The following is a 16,165-nucleotide window of genomic DNA, read 5'->3' as shown; positions in this document are numbered from 1 at the left end:
AGTCACCTGAACAGAATGCTGAGCCCCACAAGGAAGCTTTTCAGAGGCTTGAGTAGATTTGCTGAGAAGCTAGTGAACCCTAAAACTGCAGGACCTCTCAAGGTCTGATAACTAATTTTGCAATCTTTACCTTGGAAAGGGCCCTTCAAATGGCATAAGCTTCAAATCTAGATCTATCTCTTCCAGAATTTCTCCTTCCCTCTTTCTCAGGTGTACATTTCCCTCCCCTTTTCCTGAGGTGATCCATTATTTCCTAAATGTACCTCCAAAGGTCATATTTCTCCATTGAATGTCTCCCTCATCAGTCACCTTAACTGTCATCTTCTGCACCTCAAAGCAATATTCCCCAGGATGGCAGATTGCATGCTTTGGTTCTCCAGTGGTGTTCAAACACTTTGAGAAGCCCAGGGGAACAAGCATATTTATCTGTCATCAAACCTCAAAGGTCAACTGAAATGTCAACTGGTGTTGTACCAAGTTGCAACTGTACCTCCTCATGTGGGGACACCGAGTGCTCATGCTCACTGGAAGTTGACTGGCAAACACATTCATCTAGGATTAATTAGAACATGAAGAAACAAAGCCATCTTAATGGGTCATTTTAAAAAAAAGTCATTTAATTGGTTGGAGACCTAATCTTTCAAAAGCAAATGTTTAGGGAGAGGCACTTGAAAGCAAAAAATACTGGGAATCACTCCTGTAAACCTCAGTCTCCAGAATGATGAGATTTTGCAAAAGCAGAGCAGATCCTGAAGCTGGGAATGAGCAGTTCTGAGCACATTGAGTTAGAATAAGAAGAAAGCACATGTCCTCACTACTGCAAGGCTGTCACTCCCAGTGTGGGGCTCTCAGAAGTCTCCCTTGGAGTGAGACTTTTTATTTTAAGGAAGAGATTACTGAATGGCTCATAATAAAAATCCCCTTACAGCCCTAGAGTCTGTGCATGTGGCCTGCCGCTCAGGGTGGTAGATAGAAAGCTAGAAGCTGCCTTTGTGTGGCACCTGGCTTAAGAGTGGTTCATCTTTTTTTTTTTTTTTTTAAGATTTTATTTATTTGAGAGAGAGAGAGAGAGAGAGCGCACACACAAGCAGGGGGAGGGGCAGAGGGAGAAGCAGACTTCCCACTGAGCAGGGAGCCCAACCTGGGGCTCCATCCCAGGACCCCTTCAGATCATGGCCTGAGCTGAAGTCAGATGCTCAAACAGGTGCCCCAAGAGTGGTTCATCTTTTGAAAAGTCTCCCCTCTTAGCCCATCTCAGCTTAAGCGACACCCAAAACACAAGGTCTGTGCCAGAGAGATGGCGATAAAAGCAAATCACATCTTTTTGAAACTCTCAGGAAAGGAAAGAGTTGCCTTCCCTACACATGGGAGATGCCCCGTCTGCCAAGTGTCCTCTCCCATCCTGTAGTCCCAGCACAATATTCCTTCATTTCCAGAACTGGCTTCTCCAGCATAGGACTGGGGCTTCTTCTACCCAATTCAGGGGCTTGGGTCTTTCAGAATCCTGATGGGATTTTACAAACCCCAACCAACACATAGCAATGAACAATTGCTCAACTGATTCCTTAAATACCACCACCTGGGGTAAACGTGGGCCAGCTGTTGAACAGCTGTACCACTTCGGCACTCAGCGCCAGAGGTGGAGCAGAGCTGTAATAAAACAAGATGAAGAGGAACCTCCCGGGCAAGACACGCACAGGAGAGCTGCAGCAGAGCCCAGCAGAGCAACAGCTCAGCCCCTTGGCCTGGCTTCTCCTGTCTTTCCAGTTTTATTATAAATACACTCATATAAAACTAAGTACCACTCTACTTTTGTATAACACTGTATAATTTAAGCATTTCCCATGCATTATCTCATTGGCTCCCTTAGCACTTAAAATTGTTTAAAAATTAGCTAAATTTTAAATGTATTTATAATTTCCTCCATCCACCCCATGTATTTTTTGCAAATGTCATCTGTCCCTTTCTAGTAAATGCGGTGTACACACGCATGCATGTAGGCACACACACACATTCCTTTCACCATTTTTCTCTTTTTGAAAGCAGCCATTCCTCCTCTGACCAGTTCTCGTGACACCATAATCACAGGTTTTTGTAATTTTGCTTTCCTGTCTGAATCTCTAAGATTGTAATCCTTTGTTCCTTTGTCTGCTCACCTTTGGAAAAAGGTTTGTTCTTTGTACCTGTGGCTTACTTCTCTACCTCCAGCTCCCACACTAGCTTAGCCAATTGTCTGCAAATTCTTTCATGACCAGAGAACAATTAGAGGCATAAAAATTGGTGCCACCAAATCACCTCCTCCCTAGATCACATTCTAGCAGCTGCCCTTCTGCTTCTAAACATTATATTATTTTGAATTCAACTCTCTCATTACTGGTCAAGTGACCTTGGAATAGTTACTTATGCTCTATGAGCTTCCTTTCCCTCAGTGTAAAATCAGGATACTGGTAGAACAGACCTTATAAGCTTATGATTAAGAACTAATGAGATTGGGATGCCTGGGTGGCTCAGTGGTTGAGCATCTGCCTTCGGCTCAGGGTGTGATCCTGCAGTCCTGGGGTTGAGTCCCACATCAGGCTCCCTGCATGGAACCTGTCTCTCCCTCTCTGTGACTCTCATGAATAAATAAATAAGATATTAAAAAAAAACTAACAAGATAATGATACCTGTGTATCACAGAGACCCATGCCCAGTGTGGTGTGGGTGTCTACAACCTTGCATCCTAAACTCTCCATCTGTTTTCTCATGCACTAGGAGTGCAATATCAGGAGAACACCACCTGCCTAGGGAATCACAAGACCTCTGTTCAATTCCAGCTTTTGACTCCTTGGTAGTCATTCTAATCTCATTTTGTATGTGATAAAGTGGGGATCATAAAAGTCTTCTGGGGATCCCTGGGTGGCGCAGCGGTTTGGCGCCTGCCTTTGGCCCAGGGCGCGATCCTGGAGACGCGGGATCGAATCCCACGTCGGGCTCCCAGTGCATGGAGCCTGCTTCTCCCTCTGCCTATGTCTCTGCCCCTCTCTCTCTCTCTGTCTCTGTGACTATCATAAATAAATAAAAATTAAAAAAAAAAGTCTTCTGGATTCATCCATATACATGGTTGCAAAGATCAAATGGAAGGTGTACAAAAGTGCCTATAACTAAAGGTGATATACAGCACAATCATTATTTTTAAAAATTTTATCTGAGAAAGAGAGAGCATGCACGCGTGAGCATGGGGAGGGGCAGAGGGAGAAGGAGAGAGAGAGAATCTCAAGCAGACTCTGCTGAGTATGGAGCCCCATGTGGGACTGATCTAATGACTCTGAGATCATGGCCTGAGCCAAAACCAGGAGTCAGACACTCAACCAACTGAGCCACCCAGGTGCCCCATACAACACAATTATTAGGAAGACATGCCAAACTCTCCTTTCTGGGGGCTATTGCTCCATTAGAGGGACCCTAATGATCTGTAAGAGGGAAACCTTGGTCAGAAAATGTTGGCTCAAAAAAAAAAAATGTTGGTTCAGACATCTTATTTTGTAAGATCAATTCTAGGTGATCCTTTCCAGTTTTCTTTTTTGTTTAGTTTTTGACTTCTTTTTCTCTTCAAAGTGAGTGCCAAGAATTCTCCTTGGGCCCTTAGAGTAGAACTCCTGTTCTATTAGAAAACACTTGCTGGTAAAGAATAGGGACTCTGAAATCTGATGATCTAAGTTTGGGTCTTGGCTCTGTATGACCATGACCAGAGTTTACCTTCCATGCCTCAGTTTTCATTATCTTTATAATGGGTATAATAATATCAATAGTCATTACCATGGGAGAGATTTTATGAGGATATAGCAACTGAGAATAATGGATGAAGAATTTCCTCCCAGAAAGCAAATCCAAGGCTTGTTAGATTGGTCAACTAGGAATTTTACTTTCCTGCCAGGGCTAGCAGGATTTAATATATTCTATGGTCTAAGGTACATTCCTACTTTTCCTTTTTTTTTTTTTTTTTTGAGTTTTTGTTGCAGTTATACTGTTTCTTATCTTTGTATACCAGCTGTATTGGAGAAGATAAGATATCATTTCAGCTTACAGGCTGTGGTCATGAGATGCACATGTGGACCTGACAGGTAGCTTTGTGCATGAACCAGAGATCCTGATCTTTTTAAAAAAGATTTTCTTTATTTATTTGGGAGCAAGGGAGAGAGTATGAGTGGGGTAGAGGAGCAAAGTGGGAGGGAGAAGCAGATTCCCCACTGAGTGTGGAGCCTGACATGGGGCTCCATCCCAGGATCCTGAGATCATGACCTGAGCTAAAGGCAGCTGCTTAACCACCTGAGCCACCCAGGTGCCCTTGGAGATCCTGGATTTGAACTGGACAAGACTTTTGGTTTTCATCTTCCATGTTTGGGGTGGGTGGTGACAAGTATATGTAAAAGAATAGTGCATCCATGGTGCTGAGGGACCAAAGGAGTTACAGTGGCAGATATCAGTCAGTAGCTTATCAATATTCATTAAAAATTACTTTCTCTTGTGGTTTTCCCAGTGTAGAAGTAAAAATACAGTTCTTGATTTCCCAGCTTCCTTGATGCTGCACATGACCATGTAATTCAGTCTGGTCAATGACATATAGGTAAAAGTCCACTGGGGAAGTCTTAGCTTCCAGAGTAAAAATATAAAGCCTTGTAAAGAAAAAGTTCTTTACCCTTTCCCAACCTCCTGCTTTGAACGTGAATCCAAGGCTACAAGGAGAGTAACAAGCAAGGAGTGAAATCCAAGAGGCCAACCACGGATGAAAAGACCCCAGTGAAATGACAGAGCAATTGCTCCCTTTGACCTGCCTGCATCCCCACGCTTAAACTGTGACTCTCCTATCTGTTTAAGCTATAGTTGGGCTTTTTTTTTTTTTTTTTTTTTTTTTTTTTTTTTTTTTTGCAGTTGGTTATAATCCTAGCTGGCGTAAGAGCAGGGATATTACAATTAAAAACAATAACTCTCCCCTGAAATGGGGTCCCATGAAACACCAGGTGATGTGAAAAAAGTTGGCTGTGTGAGCAGTGAAAAACTTAGGTGATTGTGGAACTGACACAGAGAACATTCTGTTTGCCCAGGGACTCTGAGCTGTAGAAGAGGATGAGAAGTTTGTCTCTCATGCAAGAGTTGAGGATATACTGTTCCTTGGAAGATGCCCAATGTGATCCTGTGTGAGACTAGACAAGTGTAGAACAGTAGACCAGCCAACCAACACTGGGCCTGAACAACTTCCGACTACTCCAGAACAATTGGACAAGATAGAGTTGAGATGAGCTGTGGATAATTCTAGGAGACTGCATGCGCATGAAACCAAGCTTGATGTCTAATTTTAGATATGCTGTCTGATATCTAAAATGGGATCTAGGGGATCCCTGGGTGGCTCAGCGGTTTGGCACTTCCCTTTGGCCCAGGGCATGATCCTGGAGTCCTGGGATCGAATCCCGCATTGGGCTCCCTGCATGGAGCCTGCTTCTCCCTCTGTCTGTGTCTCTGCCTCTCTCTCTCTGTGTCTCTAATGAATGAATGAATGAATGAATGAATAAATAAATAAATAAACGAATAAATAAATAAATAAAATCTTTAAAAAATAAAATGGGATTTATTTTTCTTGAATATTCTTGGTCCTTTTTATAGGTTTCATTTGAAAAGTGTCAATTATTTCTCTTTGCTCTGGAGATGGGCACAGTGCTGCAAATGACTCTCCCAGGTAAAGAAGTAGAGAGGAGCCAGCCAAGCTGGAGCAGAGGTATGGAAGCTCTAAGGACAGGAAGGCTGCAGAGATTCTGTGTCTGCGTCATGTTTTCATAAGCTCTTCTTCCTTGAACCATTGATTTCCTTCCCAACAGCCCTACACTGTTTTATTTTTTTAAGATTTATTTGAGAGAGAGAGAGAAGATGCAGAGGGAGAGGGAGAGTCTCAAGAAGATTCCATGCTCAGTGCAGAGCCCAATATAGGGCCCAGTCCTACAATGCTTTGAGATTATGATCTGAGCCAAAACTGAGAGTCAGATGCTTAATCAACAGCACCACCCAGGCGACCCTAACCTTGTTTTAAATTAACACCACTTTGAGGCACCATTGGTCACTTTACTATATTCCCATGCTTTGCTAGATTTGTAGGAAGTTGTGTGGTCCTTAGCTGTGAAGTAATTGGCCTCAAGAGCCTGCCCCCTGTCATCAGCCCTGATGGCTTCTGCTTTCTTGATCTGTAGTGATCATTTGCTGGACTATCACTTGAGTGGCTCCCAGGAGATAAACTGCAATCTGACCTTCTCCCCACTATGGGCTACATTCACCTTTCCCTTGGTCCTCTGAAGTATCAATAGATCTTGTCCTTTTTCTTGATTAACCATCTTGATCTTCACTCATCTCCATGATCCTGTTGATGGAGACTTTTCTCATCTACTTTTTGATGTTTGCTATTTCCGCTTCACTTCCTTTGCCTTTATGGAGGAAAACATGCTCTGCATTGATCACTTCTAAGCAAGGGGAGAACTATTCTGTCAAAGTCCTTGGCATGGTGCCTCCCTTTGAGCATTTTTTAATGTATTTTTAACATGTTCTACTTCTTCATGGCATCTTGAGAAGGGAGTAAGTCTCCTTTCCCCTTAGTAATATTTTTTTATAGTTCTAATATTTCTTCCTGTTTCAATAGGAATTTGCGTATTCTCTATTTGATCTTGCCAAGTTTCCAAGACTTTGAGAATTCTATTTTGATCAGGACAGAGGATTGTGGTCATCACCCCACTTTTATGAGCCTTGTGACTTTGGGTCAGTAACTTAGCTCTGTGCACCTCTGGCTTTTCATTTACATATAAGGATAAATATACTTTACTGAAAGGCAAGGGATGAATGAGATAATTTCTTGAGCTTCTTTACTGCTTTAACACCTGGACTTCTATGATCAGAAAAGAGATGATTTTCATTTTGTAATAACCTTTATTCCATTCATGTATGTCCTGTCCTTTTCAACTTTTTTTTTTTTTATGATAGAGATTGTGAGAGAGAGAGAGAGGCAGAGACACAGGCAGAGGGAGAAGCAGGCTCCATGCTCCGGGAGCCCGATGTGGGATTCGATCCCGGGTCTCCAGGATCGCGCCCTGGGCCAAAGGCAGGCGCCAAACCGCTGCGCCACCAGGGATCCCTGTCCTGTCCTTTTCATTAGCCTATTACTCTCTTACTTTTCTTTTATTACATTTATGTCATATTATGGGAATAAAATTTATATAGCCCTTACAGTATTCAGAAACCTTTCATAAATATTATCTAGCTTTTTTCCATGACTAGCACATGTAACTAATGAGATTTGAATTCTGTGTCCTTAAATATTGTTACACAGGGGTGCCTGGGTGGCTCAATTGGTTAAACATCTGACCCTTGATTTCAGCTCAGGTCATGATTTCAGCAAGCCTGGTGTTGGGCCCCACGCTGAATGTAGAGCTTGTTTGGGATTCTCTCCCTCCCTCCCCCCTGCCCCTCCCTTACCTTAAATGCACACTCTCTCTCAAAAAATAAAAACATTGTCACACAGAGTGTCATTGTGCTATGCTTCCTCTCTGTCACTCTACTTAACCCCATATAATATTATATCAGGAACTCAATGCAAAGTTAACATATGTAGCTTTACCTTATTTTTTTATTGGCTAATATTCAACTGTATGGATTACCAAAATATGTGGAATCATTCTCCCATTGAGATAATTAGATTGTTTTCAATTTTTTGGTACCATGAATAATACTGCAATGAATATGCTTATATAGGTATTCATGCAATTATTTCTGTAAGATATTTTCCTAGAAGTAGGATTATAGCTTCTAGGATATGCTCACTCTTAGTTTAATAGCAATGAATTCTTTTTTTTTCTTCCTTAAAGATTCTATTTATTTATTCATTAGAGACCCAGAGAGAGGCAGGGACATAGGCAGAGGGGAGAAGCAGGCTCCCTGTGTGGATCCCGATGTGGGACTCCATCCCAGGACCCTGGGATCATGACCTGAGTGGAAGGCAGATGCCCAACCACTGAGCCACCCAGGGGCCTCAATAGCAATGAGTCCTAAATCATTGCATCCATGCATGATATTTGCTTTTTTAACATCTGGCTTGGCTCTGTCCCTTTTCCTCATGACAACTCAATCCTTTTCTCTACACTTAAGGCATTATCTTAAAAAATATACATATGTCCTTTCTTTGATGCAAAAATTCTGGAAATGTATCTTATTGAAATAATTAAGGATGAGTACAGAGATTAATTGTAAGGATTTAAAAAATTATCATTATTATTAAGTACCTATTATGTGCCAGGCATTGTATAAAGTATTTTAGACATATTATTTCACTTAATTATAGCAATAGGTTTGGGTGTAGGTACTACTTTTGAACTCATTCTACAAATGAAGAAACTAAGCCTTAATGAGATTAAGTAACTTTCCCCAAGATATGCAGTTGATTGATAGATAGGGAATTTGGGGGCTGACTTGAGAAAGTTTTTCACCAGAACCCACAGGATTAACTACACATGAACTTCTTCTAGCATAGTATGCAAAAAAGAAATGTTGGAAATAACCAAACTATCCAAAAATAAAGAAATGGTTAAGTAAGTATGATATATTCATATAACAAATATTATATATGACCATTAAAATTGTGTTGCTAAAATTTATTTCTTATTACCTATATGACAAGATAATCCTGACTTTGGGTTATTTAAAAAGAGATAATGCAAAGTGGTATGATGATGATCTTATATTTGATTTTTTTAAAAAGTGAGTGAATCCAGTTCTTTCTTTATGCCAGGAATAGCAGGAAGATCATCTTTGGGTTTATAGGATTGAGAGTGTTTTTAAATATTATCTTTTGTTTTTTTAAATTTCTTCTGACATTTTCTATAATGATTATATATGTTTGTAAGAAGATTATATTAAACTTAGTCTTTTACTTTATTTTTAAAAGATTTTATTTATTCATTTGAGAGAGAGAGAGAGAGAGGTAGAGAGAGAACACGAGTGGGGAGGGACAGAGGGAGAAGCAGGTTCCCCACTGAGCAGGGAGCCTGACTTGGGGTCTTATCCTAGGACCCCGAGATCATGACCTGAGCCAAAGGCAGATATTTAACTGAATGAGCCACGCAGGCATCCTAAAACTAAGTCTTTTAAAGTAACAAAAGGGAGATCCAGTTTGGTCAAAGAGGTTTTTTGTTTCTGGTTTATGTATTACAGAAGGAAGTTTGATATTATTGAAGTGTCTTTAAATTTCCAAGAAATTTACTTCACCTATTTGATATTCCAGCTTGTTTTGGGTAGCATTCATAAATTGACATAAATCAAACTTTCCCTTGTATATTTATTTGCAAGTCTGTTTTTTTTACTTTCCCTTTTATTCTTTCACTTTCTCTTTTACATTTGCTCATCTTTCTAACCTGCTCCTATAGCTTCTGAAACCCACATTTCTTTCAGGGCAATCCTGCTTTCAGATACTGAGCTCTGACACAGCTTTGGCCTCTTGCCCCTGTGAAGTCTCTATGGAACCTTTTAGTTCATTCTAAGGAAGTTAACTCCAATAACTGCACATATTTAACTAGGGTTTTACAGTTTAAAAGTGCTTTCACATGCATACTCTCATTTGATTTTTCCCCATAGGTATTTATAGGAAACAGGAAAAGCCTTATAAATCCCATTTTACAGAAGAGAAAACTGAGCTTCAGCAAGTTTGACTTTATTAAACCCACATATCTAGCAAGTGGCAATGCTGGAAGCTTAGAACAGGAGGTTAGGTTTTGCTTTTACCAACCCATATCTCCTCTGAAGAGAGTTATCAAATACCACCAGATAGATAGTGATTTCCCAGATCTAAAGACTTACACCTTAACTGGGCAAACAGATTGTTTTAATATCCAAAATGGGACCCAGATAGTGCTTCCAGTCAAGGTAACTGGGATAAAGGCCACCCTGTCCCAGACACAGAGCTATCCATGGTCCTGAGATCACTTGCCTCGAGCCCACGCTGACCCTCTCACTCTTGCCCATTTTATTCATTACTTGGTCATTACTACACCACTTATTATTTTGAATCTCACTGACTATGCTGTCTCATGTGGCCTCTATTTCTCTGCTTGGTTATTCATTTCAGCAGGTCTCAGGATCAGTAGTGCCTACTGGTCCAGAGTTCCATATATGCTCCATAAAAACTTTTCCCCACATGGCTGTTATCCTTGAATCCAGGAGTAACCCAGGTCTTTGATAGTGAATTTCTCTACTCACCTTCAGCCTTGAAAAATGAATATCAGTCTGCATCCAATTTTTCTTTTTAGCCTTCTACATATTTATGCCATTTGTTTCACGAGTATCTGCCTCCAATTTTGTTTTACATATACATCGTTAATGTCTTTTCTTGTGGGTTTTTTTCTCCTCTTAAATTTGCCTTGTCTCTTCCTTGCTTCCCACACTTTTTGCAATAATTTATTTTTATTGCCACTTTCTTACTTCTGGGGTTTTGGTCCAGCAATAGTTAACCAATACGCTTCTTAGTTTTAATTTGTCTGATCTCAATCAGTGTCTCTCAGAAAATGGCCCAGAGTCTTTGTGAGTCTAAATCCTCTGTGGCTATCACTAACATTTAGTTTTCTGGGCTCCATCTCTGACTTAGGGCCCTTTTGGCTTGGAGCCCTTCTCCTTCTGGCTTTCCTTATTATGGACAGAGATACTCCTGTTCTCAACAAAGCCCTGGCCAGCACATGACAAAGTCAGTCTGAACTCTGCCTTTCCAGGACCCCATGCCATCATTTCTTTCAGTGTCTATTACTGCTCTGCCTTCCTTTGCCCTCATTGTACTGTGTGTGGTTTCTGACTACACCGTGCTCTCAAAACTCTCCTCTGCTACTCCTACCTTAACTCTACCTTAACTCCACTTTTCTCTATTCTTCATGGGTAGACTGTTGGGATTGCTCTAATGTCTCTTGTAGCTCTAGTTTCTAGCTTGAATATCTCTAGTATTATTCCTATAGTATTTTATCACTCTTCTCTCTCTCTCTCTCTCTCTCTAATCATTTCTGAGGGACATGTGCTTTCATCTTAGAAGTTGCCATCTATAAGGACAAATTTGTTTGGTTCTAATGATAAAGTTGTGAGTGAAGTGGAAATATGTATTGTTATTACTTTCCAGCTAAGGAGACTGAGATCTAGAAAACTTTAAGTTCAAGGCCAGTGACAGAAGTGAAACTAGAAATGTAGTCTGAAGACTTTTATATAGCAACTCAATTTCCCAAATACTTCTTGAGTCTTTTTATGGGCAAAGCATTGCATCAGGCATTAAGGATACATGCATGGGGAAAAACTGCCCCTTGGGTTTCACGAAGCTTCCAGTAGGCATGAAGAAGTTAAGAAATGCTCAAATAACACCACCAGCAGCTGTGCGCAGTACTTCGAGCTCTAATACATTTAATCATGAAATAGGACCTTGAGAAAGGAGGGAATGCTTGTAAGCTTTTTAATGTTTTTAAATTTTTTTAAAAATATTTAATTTATTTATTCGAGAGAGAGAGAGAGAGAGATCGGGTGCCCGATCAATACAGTGTAAGAAATTCTGTTTTTAAATTTTTAAAAAAGATTTTATTTATTCGTTCATGAAAGACACAAAGAGACAGGCAGAGATGTAGGCAGAGAGAGAAGCAGGCTCCCTGTGGGGAGGGACCCGATCCCAAGACCTGGGGACCATGACCTAAGCCAAAGGCAGACACTCAACCACTGAACCACCCAGCTGCTCCTGCTTAAAAGCTTTTAGCTAGGAGGTAAGGAGTGATGGCACAGGAATTCTTGAGTGTGTGGAGTTTGATATGGGCATTGAAAACCATGTAGAATTTCTAGTGGAGTATATTGAATGTTTGGTAAAAAAAAATACCCTGGGAACTTCAGGCTTGGGAGTTAAGAGGTTTGAGAAGTAGGTAAGTTTAGGGAGGTAACTTGAGGCCACATCATATAAAGACTTCAATGTCAAACTGAATTAGAGGTGGGGGAAGTCTGTAACTCTTACCAGTAGACCAGGCTGCCTTCACACATGCATGGGGAAAAACACAGAATCTTAAATAAATTATTCTTACAAATGATAGTACAGCTATGGGCATGTAAAATGGAGAATGTAGCAAAAACAGATGATGAGACAAGCACAGAGACTCTGTGCAAGATGGTGACAGCAATTCTGAGCCTCAAGTGGGGGATCAACACTCAAAGAGTAGCCCTGGAATAGGCAGCCCTCCATGTCAAAGAGAAAGCTGACACATGCTGCCTTGAGCTTGTGCTGGCTTCCCAATGAGTGTCCTGAGTCTGAAATATAGCCTGAATCTTGAGGTCTTTGCAAAGTCTTTCACATTGTAGTAATGGTAAATAAAAACTATAAATCCATCAAGCCGCTTGGGCACTGAAATAAGGGAGTGTGGGAAAAGGTGATATTTAAGTACAAGCTAAAAGCTGTCTTTTCTAAAGCATGTATTAGCAGCATGTAGCTAAAAATAGCCACCTGTTCCAGGTCGGATTGCAGATTGGGAGAGCTCTTCACATACCATATTCAAAAAGCATCTGTCACCCAGTAGCCATGGCAACAGACATCCCTGAATAGATGTGGAGAGATGTTTTTGGAATGGAGCTGGAAAAGGAAATGGACATAACAGCTTCTGGGTAAGGGGTGAGACTTTCTGGTCCACCTGTGAGTTGAAGGCCTCATCTTTCTTTCCTACTTCCCAGCCCTTCTCATTTTGCACAGCCATTGGGTTATTTTTTCTGAAGAAGTAGCCTCTAGAGTTAGTGCTTTTCCAATGGACTGGACAGGGAGAGGAGATGGGGAATAGGGTGGGACATCCACTGACATGAAGAGATGGGATGGGAAGCCAAGCTGCTTGGGTGAGCTTTGGAAAATCCTGGAGAAGGGAGTAGCTCAGAATCTAATGTGCCCTATATTATTTTGCTATTTGCATATTTCCTTTGTCAATAATCCTCAAAATGTATTTGTCACTTCACATTGACAATATTAAATGCTGTGGATCTTTTTTTTCTGTTGCTTTTTATTCTTTGTAAATACCTTGAGAGTAGGGAGCCTCTTGTAGCTCCCCATGTAGTGCTGGAACACTCCTTCAATCTGTCAGCGCTGCTTACATGATACAGCAGCAGGAGGTTCTCTTAGAGCTCAGAATACCTACCCAAAAGTTGTGTTTTGCCCTCCACCTGTCAACTCCCAGAAACCCTAATTCTGACAAATGGTTGAATGTGTTGAGTAGGACTCTGTTGAACAGGTCCTTCTTGAAGACAGTCATAAATTATGAATGAGACCACTCCAAATAATTGCGCACAACAAACACTCTTAAGTGCATGAATAAACATAAATGACTAAAGATGCTTGGGATGACTTTGTTGATAAGGACAGAAATGTGAGGATGAAAAAAAGCCAGAACCTCTTGAGTATGTTCTCCAAGTGACTGACAGCCTGAATAAGGCAGACATTTGACCCCCAGAGAGACAGGATCAAAATCAGATTACCAGTCAGGTGAGGAGTCAGCATATATTTTCTGGAGACAGAGTCAAGAGTCCTTGTGGCAGATCTGTAGGAGACCTGCACTGGACAGGATCTGAAAAATGTCTAGGTTCCCCTAGGAAGAGCTCTTTGCAAGTACATAGTTCTAAATCCTGGCTAACAAGGTTGCTGAGGGTCACTTTCCCCTAGTATTCTCCTCAATGTTCTCTTGCTTACCTAATGAAGAAAATAATTTATTGAGCATCTAAACCTCTGTGTTCTTCACAGTGCACAAAACTCTAGGCTCAGCAGGCATAGGGCCATTCATTCATTAATTTATTCAATACATCCTTCCTGAGTGCTACTGCATGCTGGGTGCTACATGATCCCTGTCCTTACAAACCTTACATCTGGACAAGAATGTTGTTGTTGTAATAATGATTCTGATGATGATGATAACCATCCCAGCTATGCCATGAGCACTGTGCAAGGCAGTCCAGTTTAGCACACAGTGCATTAGCTACCAACAGTTGACCCTTGAGCAATGCAAATTTGACCTGCATGGGTCCACTTACACATGAATTAAAAAAAATAAATACAGTATAATACTATAAATACATTTTCTCTTAATGATTTTCTTAACATTTTCTTTTCTTTGGCTTACTTTATCATAAGAATACAGCATCTAATACATATAAGATATAAAATATGTCAATTGGCTGTATGCTCTTGTTAAGGCTTCTGGACAGTAGGTTATTAGTAGTTAAGTTTTTGGAGAGTCAAAAGTTATATGTGGATTTTTTAAAAAGTTATATTTTGGATTTTTCCAAAATGGATTTTTCACTGCAAGGGGGTTTGGTACCCCCAGCCCCTATATTGTTCAAGAGTCAACTGTATATTTTGTTTTCTCTATTCTTGGTGCTCCAGCATAGGGGCTCTTGCTAATCCTGGAGAGACTGCCTCTCCCAAAACTAGAGATAGCAAATGAGTCCCCTGTGAACCTATGTTTCATATATGCAAACCAACCAATACAGAGCCTATACTTGCCAATTACCTCCTTTATGGAGTTCTCACAGGTTGAGCCACTATCCCCCTGCTACAATCACCCCAGGGCCAGGTAGCAGGCAACTAGGGGAAGTCCTTATACCCCAGGGAGCCTGCTAAAATTATTCGAACTGGCCAACCCTAAACTTGTATTACCTGCTTACCTTGCCTCACCTATTCTGTCCTAAGAAAACTACTATAGGGGGATCCCTGGGTGGCTCAGCAGTTTAGCGCCTGGCTTCAGCCCAGGGTTGGGGGGGGTGATCCTGGAGTTCCAGGATTGAGTCCCACATCAGGCCCCCTGTGTGGAGCCTGCTTCTCCCTCTGCCTGTGTCTCTGCCTCTCTCTCTCTCTCTCTCTCTCTCTCTCTGTGTCTGTCATGAATAAATAAATAAAATCTTAAAAAAAAAAAACCCACTATAAAGTCTCTTGCGCCTGTTTTCCCTTTACTCCTTCTGCCTCCTGACCAATCCTGGTGTTTCCCTGTGGGGCTCCGCATGGTGGGGAGTGCCCCTTCTCTGGATAACTGTAACAAACTATTTTTTCAATGGCAATCATCTGATCTGTTGGCCTCATTCTACCTGAGTAATAATAAAACTTACATTTAAAAAACATTTTTATTTATTTAAGTAATCTCTATACTCCACATGGGGCTCAAACTCATGATCCTGAGATCAACAGTTGCATGCTTCTGTGACTAAGCCAGCTAGATGCCCTAATAAAAACCTACATTTTATTAGTTTTTTTGTTTTAAAATTTTATTTATTTATTCATGAGAGACAGAGAGAGAGAGAGAGAGAGAGAGGCAAAGACACAGGCAGAGGGAGAAGCAGGCTCCCTGTGGGGAGCCCGATGTAGGACTGAATCCCAGGATCTTGGGACCGCGACCTGAGCCTCAAGTGGGGGCAGACACTCAATCGACTGAACCCCCAGGAGCCCCTTAAAACCTACATTTTAAAACAAGCGCTCAAGGGCTGGAGTCAGATCTGGATTCAAACCTATCTCCATCCTTCACTGGCTGTGAGACATAGCCTCAATTTCTTATTCCTAAAATAGAAACAGCATCTAACCCATTGGGCTTTTAGAAGAGTTAATGAGATATTCCTTATGAAGCACTTAACTGCCATATGTGAATGCTGAATAAGTGTGAGAAATATATATATATATATATATATATATATATATATATATATGAGAGAAAATAGAATGCAGGGCTCATGGCTCTTTGAAATTTATAATCAAGTAGAACTTTCTAGAATTTCCAAAGAGGCTTCATATTCCTTATTTTATTTTGTCCTGACAGCTCTGTAAAGGTAGATAGGTAGGTGGGGAAACTAGGTTTTACAGACAAGGAAACTGAAACTGCAAGTGAACTAGCTGGTCAGTGGAAAAGGATGGAATAGGATCTAGCTGTCCTGACAACTAATTCTTTCCAACAGGCCTTTCTATGGAGAGGACAGACGTGGTATGGATGAGGACTTGGCAGTCAGATAGAACAGGCTTCAAAACCAGCTTTACCTCTTCTTAACCTGCTCATGCTGAGACAGGTCGGAAGCCTTCGATCTTCCATTTTCTTAGCTGTTGAAAAGGGGGAAATAATTTCTTTAATCATTACTTGAG

At 41.0% G+C, this 16,165-nt stretch overlaps 1 long non-coding RNA gene across 4 annotated transcripts in view; it reads left to right on the top strand.

The window, feature by feature from the left end:
* Nucleotides 1-13,006, top strand: part of LOC125752808 (uncharacterized) — a 45,258-nt gene extending 32,252 nt beyond the window's left edge. For 2 of the 4 annotated variants that reach the window (XR_007403164.1, XR_007403167.1), the window contains exon 5: nucleotides 12,524-13,006. This is a non-coding gene — a long non-coding RNA (uncharacterized LOC125752808). Of the gene's footprint in view, nucleotides 1-5,084; nucleotides 5,510-6,999; nucleotides 7,538-12,523 lie in introns of those variants that run through there. The other 2 variants (XR_007403168.1, XR_007403166.1) reach the window with 2 other exon arrangements.
* Nucleotides 13,007-16,165: the final 3,159 nt, after the last annotated feature.

The sequence above is a fragment of the Canis lupus genome, chromosome 17 (assembly GCF_003254725.2).
Source record: "Canis lupus dingo isolate Sandy chromosome 17, ASM325472v2, whole genome shotgun sequence".
Lineage (NCBI taxonomy): Eukaryota > Metazoa > Chordata > Mammalia > Carnivora > Canidae > Canis > Canis lupus.
The sequence above is the reverse complement of the archived record's forward strand: the minus strand, read 5'-3'. Positions and strand labels throughout refer to the sequence as shown.